Genomic DNA, 15,959 nt, shown 5'->3' with positions numbered 1-15,959 from the left:
TGAACGCAACGTTTCCGTTTCGCACGTCCGCCCATTCGCGATACGAATCGCCCCCGCTTTACATCATCCGATTAATCGAATTTAGGTCTTGCAGAACGAGACTGCAACATCGATAAATATTTTATCTATGCAAACAGAAGTTGGTAGTCTTGAAAGAAAATACGTACTATTTTATAATCTGAATACCACATTATAAATAATTATTTGTTACAAAGGTGCTGTTGTATATGGATTGGATATTCTAAATAGAGATTTCATAATAAGCATAGTTGAATAAATTCGGCATAGGAATGTAACTCAACGGCAGCGTCCAGTGCACGTTGTAATATCAACTTTATCAATGAAACGTTTAAGAATCAGTACGAATATTCCGTCGTACGCATCAGCACCAGGGGTCAGTCGTTCGTGACGGTATGAATGGGAATTGTGAAAAGGCAGGAAGCCATACACGTGAAGTGCAAGGGCGCACGGATACGTGGGCTGCGCGTGCGCCGACAGCTAACAGATGAATGACATCATTTTTAAGGTTTTATTTTATAAATTTATATGATATATATAACAAATTTAAAAACTTTGTTCTACTCTCCATTTCCTCCATAATAAAATTCGCAGCGACCTTACTGAGTACATTTTAATTTCGTCATAGATAAGTAGAAAAAACCCGGAACATTTAGAGCAGGTATGTGTTGTAATTATAACAGCTGTCCTCTATTTCCTACTTGTATAAAATATAAATAATATTAGGCTAATTATTATGTACATGACATATTTTAAAGGAAATTTATAAAATATTACTAACTATTGGCGTTACTATTGCTAAGCATACAAATCAATAAATACAAAGCGTCCTTACTCTACGATGTATTCCAAAAACATTTCAAGTAAACTCAAATCAGCACAAAGTTTATATATTATTTTGTTATATAGTCATTATTACATGTAAGCCATTTGTATGTTGAGTGTTAGTTTATGTACGCAGTATCCGAAATATAATATTATTATTTTTTACGAAATAAATTGCTAATCAATTTATTAAAACGATTTACTACGAAATTTCTTTAAAGAGAAAGTTTCGAGTTTATGAGGATTTAGATGAATACGTGAAGTGGTATGGGTTTTCAGAATTTCAACTTTCTCGGATGAGTCATGTAATTATTGTTGTTCGCTTGGACCATCAATATTGTTATGTATAACAACTGTAGTAAGTAAGTCGTTTTGTTACATTATAATTCGTAGTAACATTTCAAAGTATACAAAACTAACGGCTCTATAAACGTTCCCCTTGAGTAAGTTCAACCACAGAAAAAAGAACATTTGTAGACATCATTTTATCATTAGTGTAATTTTTGAGGCAGGTCGGATAGCCGTTAAGTTATCGCGGCTGAATGATACTGTGTAGGGTTAGCAAAATCATAATTTATAACCGGAACGATTTTCAAAATTATATATATAGACTAATATAATCCTCGGACGAATATTACATGTATAGTTTATTCAATTATTTCATTCTTTCTTCTTCTTGGTTCTTGATACTTATATTCTTAATTACGAAACAACACTGATTCACAAACCTACTTGAATTTTTCCTCCAAAGATCCGATAGCAGCTTCGTCAACGTAATCGCAAATTCGTAATGAATTTCATAGATTATTCAACCTCTCGATCAATGACTTCATGTCAAATGATGCTACAGTTACTTACAACCTAATTATAATCTATCTGTCCATCGGATTTGGAGAAAAAATCGACCGATATTTCGGTAAGAATAATATTGAACCTACTTGTAAAAAAAATTGATTCCGACGAAATCTCGGGAAACGTCCATATTTAACAATATTGCCACAACAACTTATATATTATAGCCTTAATATATTTTCTATCGTTACTAAATTCGAAGTCGCATAGTAATTATTAAATACTAAAATCAAACAGCTATATATTATTGTTAAAATAAAAAAAATCTTGAGAGGTTGGCAACCCTACGAGACAAGTAGAACAGACTAGAATGGGCTGAGGACATCGCAAGGACGTATCAGAGAATTTGTCATGAGTCAGGCAGGTCAATGGATTTAGGTGCTAGTGGGAATATGTATTTTTTGTTAGATGCCTAGCATATAATGTATTAATATAAGATTGTTCAATACATATTCTCTTCACGAAAAGAAAGTAATATTATTCCTTGTTATTCATTTATGCCGATGACAAAACATTTCTGTAACTACTGTAAATCTGTGGTCGACTAAAAATTTTATCATGTAGTGTAATTGTTACCGATTTTTTGAATAATAGCAGTTATCTTATTTATATGCACTCTCTTAGGAATCCGTACGTTAATTTTCTACACAAAGCTAAGCTAATCCGATTTACAAATCAAGATATACCGCACGACATTTTAGTATTTTTCGACTTTAATTAGAATATTAGCTTGTAAATGTGTTGCGCGCTTGTTCTTTGAAGGTTTATGAACATTACGGTTATTCAATACTTGTTAGTGGCAAAATATCATTTGATACATGCAGGTTTCCTTACAATGCTTTCCTTCACCGCCGAGCAGATAAACACGTGTATGGCGAAGTTTGAAACCGAGTTCTTCGATTAAGATTCACGTGTTATAGACATTTAGTCATATCTAGGTACTTTTGTTTGGAAGTTATAAGCAGTTTACGTATTATTTTTTACTTAACTGTTATTATTTATATGGGAAAAAATAGGGGATTAATTAAAAATAACGCCTTTGAAATCACTCGATGGCAAAAGATCACTCTTAAAGCCTAGGACATTGTAAACCAATCATTTGTAAATCATTCTATAACCAGATAGGAATACTGTGATTTTCGCTTAGAAAGATGGGTGAGTTAGTATTCATAATAGAGAAAAAGAATCTAGAATATTACAGGATGGTCATGCACACTTATGCTTCTTGTTAATATTTTGAACTCATTTGGTATACATACTCAAATATATTCCTCTTTAGAATTGAATGCCTATTCGCAGCACCTGCGAAGCATCGAGCATGTAATGGCCGACAGATTCCAAGTCGTTTGGACTTCCGGCAAACAATGCGATCCCCGTAGTAAGGCGCGTAGAATACTAAATGAGCGTTGTTAAAGGGAACGTACTCACTAACTCAGTCATACAGTTACTTCGTTTTGTCGATATTTGGGCAATATTGAAGATTTGTTGACACGGATATTAAAAATTAGCTCAAATGTTAAATGTTTATGAAACACGATTCTCAATCAAATCAAATCAAAATAAACATTATTCAAGTAGGCTTTTACAAGCACTTTTGAATCGTCATTTTACAATTAAGTGAGCTACCACCGGTTCGGAAAGTAGATTCTACCGAGAAGAACCGGCAAGGAACTCAGTAGTTACTCTTTTTTAACATTTAAAAAATACAAAGTCAAATTTTTTTATCATCTATAAAATCTTGTATCGAATAATATGCTTTTTCTGCCAATATATTTTTTACAAACGATTTCAATCTACAAAACAGCAAAGTTAAAAATCTCTGCGGAATTATTATAGAAACGGAATAAATCTGAAATTCTATTGCAACATTTCTAAAGCAAATATGAAAACAAAAAACCTTAACAGGTGTTAAATATTTCCAAATTGGTGAATATAATCGATGCTCGTTTAATCACTGCGTCACAAACAGCGTAATGTTATTCCTTAAGCAGTGCACAGTCGTATCGTTCGCATGGAAAAGCCGGTCGTGATTCGAGCGATTTCTCCATCACTATTGACTTTCTGCTAAATTATCTAGCTCGAAACGCTGAAGCACGAAAACGTGATGCTCAATGTTTTATTAGAAGAATTAATACTTTAGTTGATGATTAGGTGTTTTAAAAGTATATTATAGTTAATGCCTTCAATTCATCACACACGTCGGCTAGCTTTTACAAATATTGGAATTAAACTCTGTAATTTTTTTAATTATATTTCTTAAATTTTAGTTCAACAATCAAACTACACTGTCAACAATAAATAACATTTATAATAGCGCTAGTAACCCAAATTATTTTGTACCTCATATATGTATTAATATTGTTTAAACGTAAGAATAAAACGCATACCTTTACACATTACATAACTGCAGGATTTTTATAAAAGAACTTAAAGAAATGTCTAGGAAGGACGAGTTGACTTCGTAGAGTCTGTATGCAGAGTGACTTGGTACTCCATATAACATAGGTAATCTTATAAAATTATTTGTTCTAAGTACGTGAGTTACAAAGAATCTTACAAGATGCTTATGTTACTAATAAGAAGTCAATCATTGCAATTTTAACTTTGTACAACTACAAATGTTTATAATATTTGTATTGACTACTTAAGGTTTTTACAGAAACATCAAAACGAACACACGTGTGGACGGCACAAAAGTAAGCAATGTCTCTTATAGAGACGCAGCTGTACGAGTGTATGAATGTGATTAGTTATGTGATATTATATAATACATGTATTATCAAGGTGAGAATAATTAAACAAACTAGTCACGACTTTAGTCGTCGCATGCAATAGGTTAATGACCCGAGTGTTAGTGCATTATACGATTGCATTTACTTTTATTTAAAAGTACATGTATTTGAATGATACGGAGAATACATTTTTTAAGAATAACTAACTTCATAAACATTGTAATGTATAAACATACATATGTATCTTATAAGACTTGATGTCGCCTTAAGAGTCTTTAGAAGAGTAGCACAGTTAACTTCCCAGTATGAGATTCGTTGGTATTTTGAACTTTCACTTAACTGATTAATGCGAAATCCTTTACAAAAAACTTAATACAGTTAAATTGGCTTGACCCCGGTCAAAGGTATTAAGTTAAAGCCAGGATCTCGGAATCTATTGAACTAGATGAACCACTAGCAATAAGGCATTCACAAATTAATGTTCTTATTGTTACATAATTCATTTAAAAAGTTTAAAAAAGAAAGTACTATTATACATTTATGTTGAATTCAGCTGTATTTTATTATCTAAACAAAGATGTCACGCTTTTCACAATCACAAGCAGAGCGAAACGATGGTATCTCTTGGACCGAATGTTTGTGACACCATGGAAAATCCATGTCGCTGTGCCAGTAAACAAACCTTTGTTTACCGGGACTACTTTGATGAAACGAATACATCCAGCGATAATTCCATCCTATCATTAACACGAGTACAATTAAAGCATTCACAAGATATCCAAACACCTGTATTGCAGCAAACGGTTTTTTGAACTTGCATGTCAGAAAAACACTGCCTTATACTATATATTCATAAAGTTTAATACCTTATATTTCGAATCAAATTGGGAAATATAAGGAATCGAATATTATTATGTAAAAGACAATTTTAACTTGTTTCCAATAGACAACGTGTACTTAGATATATATTATATAAATGTATATGTAAGAAATAATGCCACATCGGCATTATTTCTCAGCCACTCAACGAATCCTGCACCGTTAATAACCTCACGATCAAGGCATTTAACATTTTGCATAGAGATGAGCCTTTTAGTATTCTATTTCAACATTTCAAACGAGATCCTCGCCTTGAAGATTTACATTATAATCTAATATATTTATAAGATGGCGCTAAATGCAAACTTATAAACCAATATTTTTTTGATTTGATTTTGAAAGATTTTGTTAGTAAAGGTGTTTTATTTGAATGGATTGTTATGATATTCGAATACAATTATTAATATGAGACGTTGTTGTATGGCAGTTTTTTTTTGTTTACTGCGTCTTCCCTAAATAATTAGGGTAAGGGCAAACTACGAAAAAATTACTAGGGGTGCGTATTGATAAATATGACAGTCAAACATGTGTAGCGCTACTAACCTGCCATCGATTAAGATTGTTAACAATAGCTTTTCATTCTTATGCCACTCGGCCATTGTTAAGAGATACTATAATCATCGTTGGTCGGATTGCTAGTCGATAGACTCAGATAGGCAGATCCCGTTGTCCCGGTTTAAATTCAAGGTCGCGCCTTTACTTTGCTTTTCTGCCAATGCCAAATTAGGATAAACATCCCTGTACCGTGAAAAGCGCGTTTGAAGAGTTTTCAATCTTTCAACGCTCTCGTCAGGATTTGCCTTCACTTCGGATTAAGATAGTGAGGTATAGAGTGCACTCTTTATGTTTGGGCGTAGTATGTTGTTGTGTGTACAGTTGCGTTGCACTGCTTGTAAGTGGAAATGACCATGGCCGAAATCAGTCAGAATGACATCATCTTCATGTATTGTTTTTATGATAATTAAAACAACAATATGGGGGATATATTGCTGCATGATGCTCATGCGTATTCTGGCATCTGCAAGATCTTATGTGTCAAAAGCAACGCAGGTCAAACCATTGTGCAATTATCGGATACAAAATGAATTAGCAAACGGAACCCGGTGACAAATCAGGCATAAAGACAAACGATTCGAAAGTCGATACTCAGAGGAACCACAGTTCGAGTAACAAAAGAACAGTCGCAATGCAGTTGCATGAACCGACTCGCGGTTTACGCAATCCCACCTGTCGCCGGTCTCGTTTCATTGCCAGCCACCAGCCAGCGGCGCTGTCTCACTTTTATATAATTAAAAAATATTACACAGTCACCATACAGCCTTTTCAATTCTTACCTCTCAGTCTCAGTCTGTTATCGGTGACATTTCAAACGTACTTATAAATCTGATTAAAAGCAAGTATTGATAGTTTTCTCCAGAAAAACAATTGATTTATTTTTTATCATGTAAGTGATAGTTTTGAGTGTCAATGTCAATATCGTCATGTAGACGTCGCCTCCCACGCGTCGCGTCGCCTTGGAAACGCGAAGCGAATCTAATAGCACCCCAGTAAGATCGCGCTCGCAGATATCTTTGGGCATTGGCCTTATTTGTACCGGTTACCATCATTAACACCATTGCGTAATGTGCGAAGCGAGAAATATCTCAACTATGGCTGCTATTTTTAATTACACTTAATACGTAATTAACTAATAAGTCTTAATTATGATAATATTACTTCGAATTACTTTAGCGAAATTTAACTATATATGTATATACAACTACAAAAATTAAGCCTATATTTCGTAGGCGTAGTTTTGTACATAAGAATTCGATGTACGGTGTAACTGCAGTATTTCTACTGCATGAGCCTTGGGTGCAATAAAACTAGTCGGATGGCAATCTTCACAATTGAGTGGACTGGTTTATGTAACATCTTGCGGATTAAATAAAAACATAAATCATCTGCCTGGCGTATTACAGCAGAATCATTACGATTACATGCTCAACTAAAGCACTCTACATATGGCTATAGGAGTATATACATATATAAAGCTAATTTAATAGAATAAACAATTCCACATATGTTATCAGCTAGATACTAAAATAATTAAACGTAAATGTCGTATATTTTAAAAATAATATTAAGTATTTTTGGAAAGCGATTGCCGACAGATGACCGCTTTCATTCTAATTAGGTTATTTTCCAAGCGATTAAGATAACGACGATACATATTTTCACTTAAAAAATGTTGTAGCTAAATATTATCCACGTCTGAGAATGACGACCTATCAGTGCAGTACCTACTTCCGACTGGAGAAATGGAATAGAAGGGAATATACATCTATCTGTTTGTTGGTAAGGTTGCAACCTTAACAACTTCTTATTGTGTTATAGATATTTTATTATCCATCCGATATATCGATCCAATAAATGTAAATAAGAGTTTGATGAATGAAAAATAAATTTCATGTGTCATCGATACTATTATCCTCATATTATAGTATCGATGACTCATGTGATTGTTAATAGTCGATCGTTTTAAAATGGTGACAAAATCTAATTTGTCCTTTGGAAGTATGTTGGCTCCGCAGCGTGAATATTGCCTAAGAGCATATTGCACTTTCAGTTCGCAACCACAATTACAAGTTATTGAATATCGCATGATATAACAAGAAGTATGCTCTTATATATACACAATGTGTAACTGACAAATCTTGACTGTAAAATAAAAACGCGTGTGTATTTCCACACAATGGAATGAACTTAAATATTAAAGTAAAACTATTAATTAAAATGCTATTCAAAAGTAAGACACTTTTTACACATGTACTCGGATTCAGTAAATGACCTTAAAAGCTAACAATGGGTTCATTAACCTGGGTAAGTTATTGCTATGTAATAAAGTATCCAAGATCCAAATTTGACAACGGATAACTTTCACAATATTTAAGGTACAAACAATTTTATGTGTGAATTTATAAATCTTTAAATAAACCAGTGTGGTCTTTCTTCATCGTGGTTAACGGTCTGGAGCCAAGTAAAAATGTTATAAATGCAAGCCTTTGTTAGATGCGCCGCCATCACGATTTGCTTCACCTTCCAGGACAGCCGAGCCCCTCTATCTTTCTAATCGTTATCAAGTGAAAGTTTCTTTCATATCAGAGAATATGTCCCAAGTCAACAATTATATTCGCTTTATAAATAAACTTCCGCAGTAATCCGACACGTTATAAAACACAGTCATTGCTGACTTTGTGACTCTAATCTATTTGAGACCCGTGATAAACAATACTCCAATAAATCCTTCTTGGGGCAAGGTAACCATTTTTATAATAAAATTCCGCATCACATTTTTAACTTTGCCGCTTCGTAAATTCAAATAGTTTAAAATAAATACATTGGTAAAAAAGGCATATTATTCGATACAAGATTTTATACATGATAAAAAAGCGTGAAGTTTAATACCTGTTGACTTCCAAGCAGGATATATTAATTTAAATAATTGTATTCAACTAACTTGACTTTGTATTTTTTAAATGTTGAAAAAGAGTAACTACTGAGTTTCTTGCTGGTTCTTCTCGGTAGAATCTACTTTTCGAACCGGTGGTAGCTTCACTTAATTGTAAAATGACGATTCAAAAGTGTTTGTAAAAGCCTACTTGAATAAAGTTTATTTTGATTTTGATCCAAAATGCATTTACAGGGCGTCGTAATGCCTATCAATAGATAATCAGCTAGGATTCTCCATTTATGTTTAGCTAGTATATAGTCGCTATAATTTCTTAAGTTATCGATTCACATTGAAACGTTTACGGTTTTATCTGTTTCGCAAAAAGCACCAAGATATTTCAAGTAATACATTCTTGGTAAGATAACATTTCCGTAACGTCAACGACAAACGAAGTCACGGGCTCAAGTCTAAAAACTGTGACACCTTTAAATGTGTAGTAGTTGATAATGTTAAGATAGCAGAGGAAGTAACACGACACCACGAGTTAGTCAGTATCGAGTGATATTGTAAACAGCGCTGATAACGGATGAATCATATTTCATTTTACTACTTCTCATTTTAAACGTCATCTATTTTTCATTCATAATTAATTTCAATATTATTGATGCCTTTTGTAAAAGATAAGCTGTCGCATGTGAGATGCTATAATATGTAATTTGTCAATTAAATTAGTACAGGAATATTTTTGTAGTAATTTGCTATAGAGGAGCAGAGATGGCCCAGTGGTTAGAACGCTTGCATCTTAACCGATGATTGCGAGTTCAAACCCAGACAAGCACCGCTGATTCATGTGCTTAATTTGTCTTTATAATTCATCTCGTGCTCAGCGGTGAAGGAAAACATCGTGAGGAAACTTGCATGTGACAAATTTCATAGAAATTCTGCCGCATGTGTATTCCACCAACCCGCATTGGAACAGCGTGGTGGAATATGTTCCAAACCGTCTCCTTAAAGGGAGAGGAGGTCTTTAGCCCAACAGTGGGAATTTACAGGCTGTTGTTGTTGTTTGTTGCTATAGAGTATCGTTACTTCGATAATTTTATCTACCTTAGTTAATTAGTGATGATTAAAAATGATTACAGTTATTTTAAAATGTTGAAATTTCGATAAACATACAAGAAAGAACCATTTAATATAAGTTAAGTTAACGACCTTTGTAATACCTTAAACAGTTACATACCACGCTAACTGCTCGAAGTTGTTACCTAACGTTCAAGGCAGTTCATTCCACATTTAGCATTGCTACCGAATAGGACGACTATACAAGTGTTCTTTTAAGGCACTATAATAATACCATTATTTGTTTGAATATGGGCCGTCTATGCGCTTCCATAGAATACATTGATGCTTGACATTTGAAGCGCTATCGATAATGGTATCCTATAAAATAAAGAAAATAAATTGATTATTATCATTTATATTCTATCCAAGAGGACTTTGTGGATGGAAAACGCGATCGGAATACGTAAACGTATAATAAATACAATAATGTGTAATAAATATACTTGTATGGTATACATACATAATTTTTGACTAGACGTATCAATTTTTGGTAGATGACACCGGCTCGAAATGTAACAATAATTTTAACTACATTATAAAATCATAAATCGACTTTTAAGTAGTTTACATAGAACTTTCAAAAAATATTTTAAATACGTAATTTTTGTTTTTTACTTTTTAGTGCATATTAATTTGTTTTGAAATAGTGTTTTGTTTGAAGCCGGATTTTCTTTTTATTAAAATTTTTATTTATTGCTATATTTTATTAAGTTATAAATTTTCTGTCAAAAAAGAAATAGCGCAAGTGTGGGTGGGTTTTATAAATGGAAAGAGTTAAGTGATATTCATCCAGACCATAATGGCATCGATGCGAAAGTATGTTTGTTGGTTTATAGGTGTGTACGTATTTCTCTCACGCAGCATCGGCGCGATGGGTTTTTGTCCCGGAATAACACGCGGGAGCATCAACAAAAAATAACGAATCAAATAACATGTAAATTGATTTTGTTTCACTTTATTTTTTCATCTGTACAATTATGTAGTTATTACTTTTTGTCTGCGCCTCTCGTACTAGATAACGGGCTTCCAATTCTCATCTATAAATAAACTATTATAAAACAAAACGATAAGAATAAAAACGGCTTTCTGTGTGTGAAATTGATATTGAGAAAAAGTGTTATACTATATTCTGTACATAATAAAATTGTATTTTTAATGGATATATTGACAATTAAGGGAAAGGTTAAAATTATTTATGCCATGCAACCGAGTTGATAAAAAAACAATGCATTATCGCGTTTCACTCTTACTTGTGAATCACTGAGTCTACACGTGAGGCATACGACGCTGGAAGTACTCACGAGTAGCTAGACTTTTGAGTCATTTAGTCATTCAACCGCTTGACCAACTATAAATGTACACACATAGAAAAAATATATGCAGACCTTAGATTTAAGTATACCAAAATACCCAATATTCTTATAGGCCAGCTATATTGTGCACTGATAGTTCTTGAATAATATATATATTTATAAGACAATACTATTCTACTAAATTAATTATATCCACTTTAATTTTACTTCCAAAGTTCCGATTCCGTGTTTATTGGTGTACAATAAATAGTTTGATTTGATTTTAAATATCATAGATTATTGAACCAATAACATATCGCGTCAATTTTATTTCAAATTTTCTTTATTTGGGGTTTCGTCCGAACCGATTCCTTGCATGAGTATAAAGTAGAATCGGTTCGGATACTATAAGTTATTCATTTACTAGAAGGCAATGCAATGTTATAGTGTGTAAAAATCTCACATAATCCAATTATTCCTAGCCACTGGTCCGGGTACCTTTTTGAAGGTTTCCATTGTATGAAAAAAACGTTACTCATTCAGAATGAACGAGTTTTACCGTGTAATTGGATATGCTCAGAGTATCCCTTACTTTATTCTTATTCACGCTGTTTATCGCTTATTAAGTATGCACGAGATGACATGTGGATGTAGGCAATTATGCGCTAATGTTAGTGCGGGCTGGATTGAACGCAAAATAATGTTTTAACGTAAAGAAAATTTATATACCTAAACCGTACTTCTTGAAATTTTCAGTGTATGTGAATTTTTTTCTTTTGTATTTATGTCGATTAAAAAGGGACAACTTATCTGTGATATCAACTTCACCTATAGATGCTCGGGCGATAAGACGGCTAAAACCGGTACTAGATTTGCTGAACTCAAATACTACCTTTGTATAATATCTAGTTATTTAAACACATATAAAGTAATCAAATGTTAAAGTTAAGTGCTATGGAAATGTTATTGCCGTTAAATAGAACTGTATTCGATGAATCAGAGGCGCCAGCTCGTTTCAAGGTTATAAATACTATCAGATAATAATCATTACTAAGACCAATCAACCGCGACATAACTGTACACAAGTCTTTGAGTTCACAGACATTAGTAGGTAAGCCTCAGAATACTCAAATCGAAAAAGCAACATAGTTTAGTGGCCTGCGGTCTAATTAACTCTACGGGCGAAACACTAAATAGATCTTGGAATAGCAATCGAAGAAGTAATTGTTAATTATAAGAAGGTATTAATTATTTAGTTCGCTGTTTAGACATAACATACGGCATACACCTACAAAAAATTATATCAATTTATAAATAAGCTATAATAATAATACTTGGTGGTAGGGCTTTGTGCAAGCCCGCCTGGGCAGTTACCACCCACTCATCAGATATTCTACCGCTAAACTACAGTACGCAGTATTGTTGTATTCCGGTTTGAAAAGTGAGTGAGCCAGTGTAACTATAGGCACAAGGGTCATAGCATCTTAGTTCCCAAGGTTGGTGGCGCATTGACGATGTAAGGAATAGTTAATATTTCTTACAGCGTCATTGTCTATGGGTGATGGTGACCACATACCATCAGGTGGCCCATATGCTCGTCCGCCAACCTATTACATTAAAAAAAAGCGTGTCATCATATTATTGAAGTACCTAAATTCGGTCCGTTTATCACGAAATGATGCCCAACGTTAAGTTTATTTAGGGCTTTTATCAAAATTGTGTCAAGATCTATAAACAAAGATAACTCTATCCTTTGCGCGTACGATACGCTTTCTATCGATGTCTACATTTGTCTACCTCGACGTTTCTTTTCGTTGTAGGAATAACAGGAATATGTTCTAATACTCGTTGTGAAATGAGACGGCAAAAGACCATATCGTATTTAGTTACGATTATGATGATGACTGCTTATGATTTTTGTGTTAAATTTAGGATCATTCGAAAGATCGTGACCTCAATTTGTACGTTTTGAGGAGTTCATACCCAAAGACAGTTAATTTATAGGAAAAAAATTCAGCGTGGTTCTCGGTGTCACTTAGTCACTCTTGGTTATGTCCATTATAATGACGCCGCCATTTTTGAAATTTTATTTATAAAAAATGTGCTGAAATGTTCCAGTATGTGCTATGATGTGCCGCTTGAAAAAGATCATTTCAAAAAATATCTTTTCTATGAGGAGGTCCTTTTTTATGTCTGGTTGGCTCCGCTACTTTACTTTATCGAACTTATTAAAACTATACATTTTAGGTTTATTAACCAGTTTACTTAAAACTATAAAAAATCATCAATTATCATTAAATTTTTATCACGGCATCAGCATCATTTTTTAAGAAGATTAATCACTGCTATTCTTTAAAAATAAATAGAGTAGTAGTATGTCATGTATATTATAATATATTGTCTTTGTATGGTTTGGTCAGGAATGCATGAATTTAAAATAAATAATCTTAACTAGCATGGATATTAAGGTTCAACTAGGCTTCATATCTCATGTATTAAAATTCTTTACTGACAACAGTCACCTATACTAATATGAATAACATTGCCCAGTCTGTTAGTGTAGATATGTAAATTTGTTTTAGATTATTTTAACTCCTAAATATTCCGACATCCCTATCGACTTCGACGTCGTCTTTTTACACTAACTTCATAATTTGTATAGAAAAGTAACAGCAAATGTAAATTTCCCACTGCTGGGATAAGGCCTCCTCTCCCATTAAGGAGAAGGTTCGGAACATATTCCACCACGCTGTTCCAATGTGGCTTGGTGGAATGCAAATGTGGCAAAATTTCTCTAAAATTAGACACATGCAGGTTTCCCCACGATGTTTTCCTTCACCGCCGAGCACGAGATGATTTGAACCCGCAATCATCGGTTAAGATGCACGCGTTCTAACCACTAGGCCATACTTTTATTTATAAAAGTACACTATTACTTAAATGATTACTAATACAATCACAAAATCTGAAAAAAAAGCAACAGTTACAATAATTAAAAAAGTTACGCGTTTACTTGAGAAGTTCTTCAATTTAATTCTTCGATTAAAAATAAACAAAGATATTACGTGATGTTAATCGTTACGATGTTTGTAATCTACATTTAGTTACAATTTGTTTCAAAAGAGTGAACATACATACATATATTAGCATGGGTGAACAACCCATGCTATATCTTTCAAGCCTTCTTAAATTTAAATTTATTCTTGATTTGTATATTGATATCATTTATGTAACATTTTAACGCCGAATGCGTTACTCGTACAAATAAGTACAAGTGAAACCTCTTTGTGTCTCGAACCTCTAGTTCGATACGCCATAATTGTATACAAACATAAATTTAAATTATCGTTTCGGTTTATTTGAATTTTTTAAAACTATATTAACTACATATACATTTATTACTTATATATAAGCAAAAAGTAAAATAACAGGTTTTCAATAACTTCAAAATAAAGTAATATTTTTTCTTTGAACGTTTAGTAACTGAATATTTAAAAAAGTAAGAGTCAAAATTCTTTGGTCATGTACTAAAACTGTCCCTTTTCAAAGTGATCGTTCACCCTTCCCATTAGCTTCGTTTTTGTGTCACGTTCCATCGGTTTTTTATCCGTAGGTCGAAAACCGGTTTCGTTTAAAAAAACTTCACCCCGACAATAGTGAAAGGAACCCTTTCTTTGAATGGAAGCCATATCCCAATATACTGGCCGTTGCATAAAAAACGATATCATATTTTGTAAACATTTACACCTATTACCACCTTCATCGTTCGTTCGTTTACGACTGACGTCACTGCATAAAAAACTTGCGCTTCTAACTCGATAATCGGTACAATGATATGTAATTAGTAATTACGTATGCATTATTCTAAATGTGAAATTATTTTTTCTAATAAGAATTAATAGTAAGTTTTGATAAATTGATATTATCGATGCATTTATTTTTCCTTGATCATATTCTGTGGCTTAAATAGTACCGCATTGTTTTGTTATCATCATCATTCTTGTATGTATGAATGTATCAAAAAAATAATTAGTTGTTACTTAAATTATACACCAGACATACATATTGACTAGGATACAGATTAATGAATGCAAAATTGATTTTTTAATCACGTGCGTAAATTGCAATATAATAAGTATATTGGGTCGACGCCGATGGCAGTCTTAATAACTGTTACACGACAGCAACCAAACACTACTTTGTGCTAAATATGGTAAAATCTGTAAATTATAGACGAGCATATAAGCTGTTATTTTATTCTGTTTCCATGACGACGGAAATCAGATCATATTGAACGACTCCGACCTGCCTACCAGTTTGCTAACCCATGAATGCGCTCTATTCCCTCTCTAACATCACAGGAAATGTTGGTAATACAAGCTACAGATTTAGAAAGAACCTAAGACTTTAAGAGATACTGAGAATTATTGACACGATCAAGGATTTCAAATCACGATCTCGAGATTGGCTGCCCTATAAGCTAGCTGTTACACGAACCAGGATTTCATTTACAACTTATGCATATGTTACGAAATAAAAAACACACAATATACCTACTTCAGAAATAAACTCGTTTATTGATATTTTAAATAAATATATTCATATGGTCATTTCACCCATCTTGGTGGGCCTATAAGAGAGATTACACTGTCGTCATTTGTCAATAAGATCCGACTTGATTGAATTAGAGGAAGGATGCTGAGGTTAGGTCGGGTCTTAACGGTGTCTTTGAACATCTGCTACGTGATTATGACTCATGATGTGATTTAATAACGTAATCGTGTAGGACGAAATTTTCGGTACAAT

At 33.2% G+C, this 15,959-nt stretch overlaps 1 protein-coding gene across 1 annotated transcript in view; it reads right to left on the bottom strand.

Moving 5' to 3' along the window:
• LOC124531775 (protein bark beetle) overlaps nt 1-15,959 on the bottom strand; it is a 34,156-nt gene that overhangs the window by 15,933 nt on the left and 2,264 nt on the right. The gene's annotated exons all lie outside the window — the stretch shown is intronic.

Source organism: Vanessa cardui, chromosome 8 (genome assembly GCF_905220365.1).
Source record: "Vanessa cardui chromosome 8, ilVanCard2.1, whole genome shotgun sequence".
In the NCBI taxonomy this organism is placed as follows: Eukaryota; Metazoa; Arthropoda; class Insecta; order Lepidoptera; family Nymphalidae; genus Vanessa; species Vanessa cardui.
The sequence above is the reverse complement of the archived record's forward strand: the minus strand, read 5'-3'. Positions and strand labels throughout refer to the sequence as shown.